The sequence below is a fragment of the Myotis davidii genome, unplaced genomic scaffold, assembly GCF_000327345.1.
Source record: "Myotis davidii unplaced genomic scaffold, ASM32734v1 scaffold395, whole genome shotgun sequence".
Classification (NCBI taxonomy): domain Eukaryota; kingdom Metazoa; phylum Chordata; class Mammalia; order Chiroptera; family Vespertilionidae; genus Myotis; species Myotis davidii.
In genome coordinates this window covers 4,148,481-4,156,866 of record NW_006287904.1, presented here as the reverse complement: position 1 = coordinate 4,156,866, position 8,386 = coordinate 4,148,481, and the positions used below count along the sequence as shown (strand labels likewise).

Sequence of the window (8,386 nt, the reverse complement as noted above, 5' to 3'; positions counted from 1 at the left end):
GCTCTGTGCGGGGTGGGGAAGCGGTGCCCGACCCGCGGGGATGCCCGACCCGTGGGGGTGCCCGACCCCGGGGGGGGGCCCGATCCCCGGGGGTGCCGGAGTGCAATGTGCGTGTGTGCGCGCGGGCGCGTCTACACCAGCTGAAACTCGCTTGCTCGGGGATAACGCTGTCCGGAACTGGTTCCCCTCTCTCGCCAGCCAGAGGGGCTCCCAGAGAAACGCGTGGGCATCTTGCGAGGTGAGGTGGACTTCAGAGGGGAGGGCACCGAGAGGGAGCTGACATGTTCCGAGCGAGCGAGCGTCTCACCCTGCCCGGTGCCTTCCCTAAAGTTGACCTCATTTCATCCACTGCACAAACCTGAGCGCGGTTTTCTCCGCTGAGAGCGCGGAGGGAGGTGTCCGGACTCCCGACTTGCCCAAGGCCACATGGCCCGGAGCGGTGGAGCTGGGATTTGAACCCAGGGCTCCAGAGCTCGCTGACCCAGCTAAAGGCAAGGAGACACTCCTTAGAACTAGGTAAAGAAACACGCAGAGGACCATCAGGAAAAAGGATAGAGGCAAAGCATTTGGGAAACTAACAGGAAAAAAAATGAGTTAGTGAAATGTCCCATTAATTAACCACAAATATAGGAGCACATTTACACGGCCTTCCACGCCTGGCTCTGGGGGCGGTGTTGTGAGGCGGGCAGAGGCGGCTGGGGACACCTTTTCAGAGTACCCACCTGTTGGGAGTGGGGGGTGAGAAGTTGTGGAGGGAACTCAGTTGTTATTCATCCCCAAGTTAGTCATCCCTCTGCCTCCCCCCTCCCTGTTGGCCCCATTTCCTTTCCTTGAGGTGTCGTCCGGGATGACAGCTGTCACATCGAAGCTGGGTCCTTTCTTCATCATTGGCTCTCGGGGAGGATACTGGCCTTCGGTGGTCCTGTGCGTGGGTGACTGTTAGGAGCTGTGAAGCTGGTCCCGTTACTGCCCGCACAGCCGATCTGTGGGGCTGGTGTTGCCTGAATGATTGTGGTCGCAATCAGTGGGGCATCTAGAGCAGTAGCAACGCATGGTGCTTATCCATGGGGCAACATAGCAAGAAACGGCCCCAGGAAGTAAAAAAGGAAAGGCCTGTTGGGTTTGCCTGGGGGCACCACCTCAGAAAAGCACTTCCGTTCAGTATTTGGATTGCTTTGGGCGGTGCCCTCAAACGCTCCACTGGGGAAAGACGGAGGCAGGACACGACTTCTGGAAGATGCTCTGTCACTCATCCCGTTGAGGTCTGAAAGGTCGTTGGGTCAGGGCCTTCGATGGTGAGCTCAGGGAAGTGCAAGACTGGTAAGGGGTCCTGCCGAAGCTACAGAATAAGAGAGATGGAGTCTCAGTGTTATCATGGCCAACACTTAGGCAAAACTTGGAGAAAGAAATATTGGACAGCCTAGCTGGTTTGGCTCAATGGATAGAGCGTCGGCCTGCGGACTGAAGGGTCCCAGGTTTGATTCTGGCCAAGGGCACATGCCTGGGTTGCGGGCTTGATCCCCAGTGGGAGGCATGCAGGAGGCAGCCAATCAATGGTTCTCCCTCATATTGATGTTTCTGTCTCTCTCTCCCCTTCCTCTCTAAAATCAATAAAATATATTTTTTTTTAAAAAAAGAAATATTGGATAGTGGACTGTGGTAGGTGCTCCGTGCTATGCTGCATTTCCTCAGAGACCTTTGCCACCTTGTGCGCATCGGTAGACAATAAAATATATTTTTTTTTAAAAAAGAAATATTGGATAGTGGACTGTGGTAGATGCTCCGTGCTACATTGCATTTCCTCAGAGACCTTTGCCGCCTTTGTGCGCATGGGTACCCTGGTCCCAACTGCCAGCCCCTCCTCTTCGTTGGAGGATGACCTCGGGCTGCTGGAGCCAGCTTGTCTGGAGGAAGGAACTGAGAGCAAGGAGTGCCTGGGAATGGACATCTCCCCTGGGGGCAGCCCCTGACCAGTGACCGAGAAGTGCTGGAGTATAAATAGTCCGGCTCCCTTGCCCTGGGTTGGGACACTGGAGACGTAACCTCCTCTGTCTCCAGAGACCCCCGGTGGAGTTGTGTCAGTTGACTTTCATGGGTCTTTGCTGGGCTTGCTTTTCTTCTTTCTCTCACGTCTTTACTCCCCTACCAGTTTTTCCTAGTGATACTTCCTAATAAAACACTTTCATGGGGATTCTTATTCCAGGATCTGATTCTAGAGAACCAAACCAAAAAAGAAAAAGAAAAAAGGACCCTCTCACTTTCAGCATCATTTTTCTTTCCCATGGGATCCGAGTAAAACTGTATCATTAATCTTGGGTTGGCTGTGCTGGCCCGTAGAGAGCCTTTGTACGCATTCTCACAAGGTGCCTCCTTCTGGGCAGAGGGCGCCCTATGCCCAGGCGCGGGATGAACAGGGAGGGGTTCAGCATCCGTGAACCCCCTCATCTTTGTGCCCAACAGAAGGGGTGGCATGGTGCACTTGGGCGCTCTGCTCAGAAAAGCAAAACCAGGTTGGCACCCCACTATTCTGAGCCTCAGGGTTGCTGAGTTGTCCTAAGATCTCATTTCTTGGCTTCTCTCATCCCTCTTTTTCCCAGTTCAAGGAATCTCCCCCCCCTCCCCCACGTTTTCCTAAATATTTGAATATTTTAGGCCCTTGTTTTGCTTTTTTTCTGGTGCAATGTCGAGCTGGTTTAATGTCTCAGCTTCTTTTTAAAGCCACTAAGTGGGAAGAAAAGGCTGTCTTGGCCAGTGGACCCACCGCACCACAGACTGCAGGGGGTGGTACCTGGTCAGAGAGGGTGGGCAGTTCTCCACTTGCCTGGCCTTCCAGGAGGCCTCTGCCGGACATGGGCTCACTGTGTCAGGGTTTGGATGGGCTGCTGTAGGCAGAGGCTCTTGCCTGATGAGGTTTCCTTTCCTTGCATCCATGGGGCCATGATATCTGGTGTCAGTTTCCCCACCTTTTCTTTGGTGGCCTCCGGTTAGTGGCCAAATTTGGCCCATCTGGCGGTAAAGCATGTGGGGGAGTTCTTTGAAAAGGATTTTTTTAGCTACCTGGTAATGTAGGTCAGGAGAGGGAAATACCAGGAGAGTGGGAGAGTGGGGAAGAAGACGGCTGTCCTGGGAGTCAGGGATGCGAGGGCTCTGGCACCCTTTTGCCCAATGAAGCACACATGTTTTTGTCTTCCACGGGTTTGAAGAAAGCCCCAGAGATCTGAGGCTTCCTGGTTTCCTGGGGCAAGTCGTTGACTTCTCTGGGAACCTCAGTGTCTTCACCTTTATTAACTTAATCATGATTGTCCAGCCAACCTCAGAGGGTTGTTTGATGATAAAAGGGAAAATCTTTTCATGGGCTCATCAACATTATCGAGCAAGCCCATAAAATCCGTACCCAGGAGAACCGGCAGTCTCTCTGGGACAGTGGTGTATGTGGAGGCCTCGTGGTGGGTGTAGTCAGGGATGGAGTAGAGAGAGCGCCAGTTCAGCGGCTGTCTGAAGGGATAGGGAGGTCGCCAGAGCTGCTTTGGCTGATCTCGAAGGTGGAGTGTTCACAGAACTCTGTAAGTGGCAGGGCGCCATGTAATGTGTCATTTCGGGGGTGAGAGCTCTTGAGTCCATCAGAACTGCCTTCACATCTCGGCTCTGACACTTCAGAGCTGTGTGATTCTGAGCAAGGTACTCAACCACTCTGAGCCTCTGTTTCCTCATTGATAAAATGGGCATGACCAGGTTCTGAGAATTTAGTGAAGTGAAAGCTCTTAGCAGATATTATTGTAAATGAAAGTATTATTTTCAAGTTACCCTTTAGGCGGAAGAGATCCTGTCTGGGCTCTTATGAATTTGTCATGCTATGTGCTACGCCACCTGAGTTGTCTGATGGCTCAATGCTCTTGGCCGTTTCCTCGTTCGATATTTAGTACGATTTGCTATTTTCTCATTAGCCTGTGATAGTTAAAAAAATATTTCTTGTTGCCTACTACATCATCAATGCAAGAATACGTACGGTGAAATAATGTGGCAGCACTTGGTCATCACGTGGTCATTCGGATGATCCAGAATACGTTTCATTGATTTTCTATTGATGATCTTAAAAAAGGTGATCATGAAAATGAAAGCACAGAGTTAAGCGGGAAATAATTTTAGAGAACATCTGAGCCCCCTAGAATATGTGCGAGGCTCCCCGAGAATTTGAGAAAAGGTGGAAGTCCACCAGTGTTTCCTGAAGGGGAGATGACCCGCTTTGGGGGCTAGAGACATCACTTTGTCCAGGTGTGTGGGTAGGGGAGGGGGAGGGGGAGGAAGGCCAGAGACAGATGGGTCAGGTCACATGTGATGAGGGTGGGCGCTAAGGCAGTAAGTAGTTAAGGTGCCATATTTGAGAGGCATATTGGAGGTGGAATCCACAGGACTGGGAGATTGCCCGGATGTGGGAGGTGAGGGAAGAGAAGAGGAGGTAGAGATGATGCTTAGTCACGGGGATCTGGGCAGTTGATGGTGCCACTGACCGGGGTGAAGACCACACGTGTCCACAGGAGGAACGGGAGAGCTCAAGGCCAGAGCTGTGTTCAACCACATTCATCACCCCATCTTTCCTCACTGACTTGAGCGTTCCTAAACCAATTTCTCAGGAACTGCTGCATTTTGTGGTGTCTATTTTTGGGGGATACTTTATTAGCATCCATTTGGGTGATTTGAGGTGCTTGGCTAGCCTTTCTGTTGTGTCTGCTGGAGAGAGTTCTAGCGACCTTTTGCCTAATTAAGCACACACTGTTCTGTGTTCCACATCTTTGGAGAAAGTGAAAAACATTGAGAGAAGTGTGGATGGTTCTGAGTTAGAAGCCGTCATAGTATGCCACGTGAGATTGGCTATCTGCCTTCAGTTTTGAAGAGCACCAACAAGCAACTTTCCACTCTGTGGTTTTGGACTCAGATGCTCAACGTTCTCCAAGGAGACAGCAGCCCTGGTGCAGGTTAAATAATCTCCGGGGAATTACGTAACAGGGAACGTGGAGACTCAGCACTCTGGGGAGGTGGGAGGCAGAGAACACGAGGTCACCCTATCAGACAAACAACAATTTCACCAACTGCCCTGGCTGGTATGGCTCAGCTGGTGGGGCCTTGTCCGTGCACCGAATGATTGCTGGTTTGATTCCTGGTCAGGGCACATGCCCGGGTTGCCGGCTTGATCCCCAGTAGGGGGTGTGCAGGAGGCAGCCAAATCGATATCCCACTTTCACGTAGATGTTTCTTTCTCTCTCTCCCTCTCCTTTCCTCTCTCTACCTCTAAAAATCAATCAATAAATCTTAAAAAACGTTACAAACTGGAAACAAATCCTGTGGTCGCTAGAGTGAAATCATGTGTTGCAGTTTGCAGCATTAAATAATTTAAACGGTCACTTGGTGTTTCCTCTCTGTATGAATTATTAACCTAATGCACCAACTGTTGGAAGCCACGTGAGCCGGCAGTGGCTTTGACCCTGATTGCTCTCGCTCATGACAAACTTCTACTTGTCTCTTGGCCTTGGTACAGGCATCACCTTCATGGCAGAGCCCCCGTGGACCTCGAGGGAGACGTGTAGTGCCCTTGCTGCATCTCTTAGGAACTTGTGATAAACGCTTCATAAGTAGGTGCTTACCTGTCACCCCCAGAGACCACATACTACTTGCCTTTTCATCTTGGGATCCCCCCAAAGTAGCAGGGCATTTTCCCCACCAGCCATCTCCACACCCATGAGCTAGTCCAGGGCACCTGTCAAGAAGCATCGTTGGGTCTCAGGGCAGGTTGGAGGAGCAGGTTTCCCAGCAACAATAGCCGTGGTTTTAAGAGTGTCCTTGCAAGAATAGATGGCATGAAGCTGGTTGTTCAGTTTATTCCAGATGCCGAGTTGCTTTCAGATTGGCCGCAGCCAGAATAACCCTCTGGAGTTTGCGTCTCTACAGGGGAGGCAGAGACAGTTGGTGCTCCCCAGATATCATGTGCTCCCCTTCTTTAGCAGATGCTCTCATGCCCTGTCCACAGTCCCTGTTCTGACAGTTGCTCTGCAATCCACGGCAGCCCTGTTTGAGAGCTTTCTCTGGGGCAGGGGCATGGTTCATTCTTGGGGCAATTATGATGATGATGAAGTTGATTTGTTACTGCAGCAGAGCTGAGCCTATGTTGACTAATATGTCTCAGGAACTGAGCGCTGCCTCCCTGACTAAGCCCTCCCCAGCATACTCCATGCTCCAAGCAACTCTTAGTTCAAGGACCTGAACACACCAAACGGTGTGTCATTCTCAGGTAGAGCCACGGCACTGCTATCATGTTTCTCCTACTGCTCGGCAGTCTTGGAGGATCTGAGCTGGAGGAAGGCTGCTCAGTCCACATGGGAATTCATAGGAACAAGAGGCTTTACTATGGAAGCCACTGAGCTTCTTGGCATTAATGGGTTGTGGCAGCTTCCTACCTGACCCAGGGCATCAGCACCATCCCTTTGAGGGTGCCAATATGTCAGTCAGCCCATCTCACACCTGCCCTGTAGGATACAGAAGAACTCTTGGGATTGTTTACTTGTGTTCTCCTTTAATGTTTCTAATTTCCAGACTTCTCCTCTCTTCGGTGGTTTGATTTATGCTTGGCTGTGGCTTTTTTTGGTTTATTCTCACCCAAGGACATTTTCCCATTGATTTTTAGAGAGAGTAGAAGGGAGAAGGAGAGACAGAGAAAGAGAAACATCGAGGTGAGAGAGGCACATCAGTGGTTGCCTCCTGACACAGGCCCTGACCAGGGCCAGGGATTGAGCCTGCAACAACGGTATGTGCCCTTGATCAGAATCGAACCCGGGGCTCTTTAGTCCTTGGGTTGCTGCTCTATCCGCGGAGCCAAACTGGCTATGGCTGGCTATGGCTTTTAATTAATAGGAAATTGTTTTGACATATATTTGTGAAATAAGAATCCAAATTCATTTTTATCTCCAAATTAATAACCAGTTGTTTCAATCTTGAATAAAAATTATTTTTACCTTCCAGATGAGCTTGTAAGGATCTTTTATTATACATTAGATTCTCATGTCGAAAAGTATCTATTTTGGGGTTACAGTTTTCTTTTTACTTAAATTCAGCTATTCTTGTATAAGTACCAAGATGCTGTAATTATAGCTCTGTAATATATTTTACTATGTTCATTACTCATTACTCATTTCTCTTCTGTCTTCCCTCAACAATCCTGTTAGTGCACCACACTGACAAATTACAATGGGAAAGAATTGATGTGTTCACAGTCTGGAATGGGCAGTCATTGAATTGGATCTTCTATGTCCTCTTTCAGTTTTGTAGTTTTCCTTAGGTTGATCATATACGTTTCTTGCTAACGTCATTCCTAGGAACCCTTTTTACGTTGACATTCCACATGTTCTTATTTTTAAGTTGTATTTTTCCAACTGGTTATTGCTATTATGTAGGAAAGCGTAATCTATGTGATTCAAAATGTTGGCTTTATAGTTTGTCCACTTGCTAATGATATTTAGAAGTGAAAACACACAAAGCTATTTCATGACGTTCCATGTACTCTAATTGTCTTTGCAGGTGGCGCAGAATAAACAGATAGAGACATTCTAGAACTGAAATAAATCCGGGGGGAGAGAGAAACGGATACAAGGAGTTGGGCTGCGTAGGAATCAGAGGGTCCCACCCACACTGCAGGTGCAGAGTTACAGATGCCCGACAACAAACAGCTTGGGTTCGTCCTGTTTTCCTGTTGAGACATAACCGCTTACGACTTTCAGCGTGGCTTGTCGGTGTCTCCGACTGTCCTAGACATCACTGGCCCCCACATCATAGTCTTCCCTTTGCCAGCTGACACTTGCTGGTAAGAACATGTTTAGATTTGAGTCTGGATAATAAAAGATAATGTCAGGACGCCGGTTCTTCAGTGATCCTGAAGACAGGCCTGGCAGGTCAGACTGGCTAATGGAAAACCAAATAAAAGGCCGCCGCAGCCCTGCTCAGTGTCTCACCTTGAGTTCAAGTTATGATAACCCCAGTCATGGACATACTGATTTAAAGAGAAAAAAGAAACAGAAAGACACCAAGTGGACTAGATGGAGATGAAGCTTCTTTCCCTTTTCTTTTTTAAAAATATATTTTTTATTGATTTCAGAGAGGAAAAGAGAGGGAGAGAGAGAGAGAGAGAGAAACATCAATGATGTGAGAGAATCACTGATTGGCTGCCTCCTGCACACCCTCTACTGAGGATTGAACCGCAATCCGGGCATGTGCCCTGACTGAGAATGGAACCGTGACCTCCCGGCTCATGGGTCGATGCTCAACCACAGAGCCATGCGGGCTGGGCTCCGTTTTCTTTCTGGAACTGGGAGTCAACAGATGCAGACCTCCAGGGTTACAG

The 8,386-nt window shown here is 49.3% G+C and overlaps 1 protein-coding gene across 1 annotated transcript in view; it reads left to right on the top strand.

Moving 5' to 3' along the window:
- Positions 1-104: 104 nt before the first annotated feature.
- The window catches only part of DCLK3 (doublecortin like kinase 3), a 30,287-nt gene continuing 22,005 nt past the window's right edge, over positions 105-8,386 (top strand). Inside the window, exon 1 of the mRNA XM_006759619.2 lies at positions 105-238. The gene's annotated coding sequence lies outside the window, so the exon portion shown is untranslated. The remainder of the gene's footprint in view (positions 239-8,386) is intronic.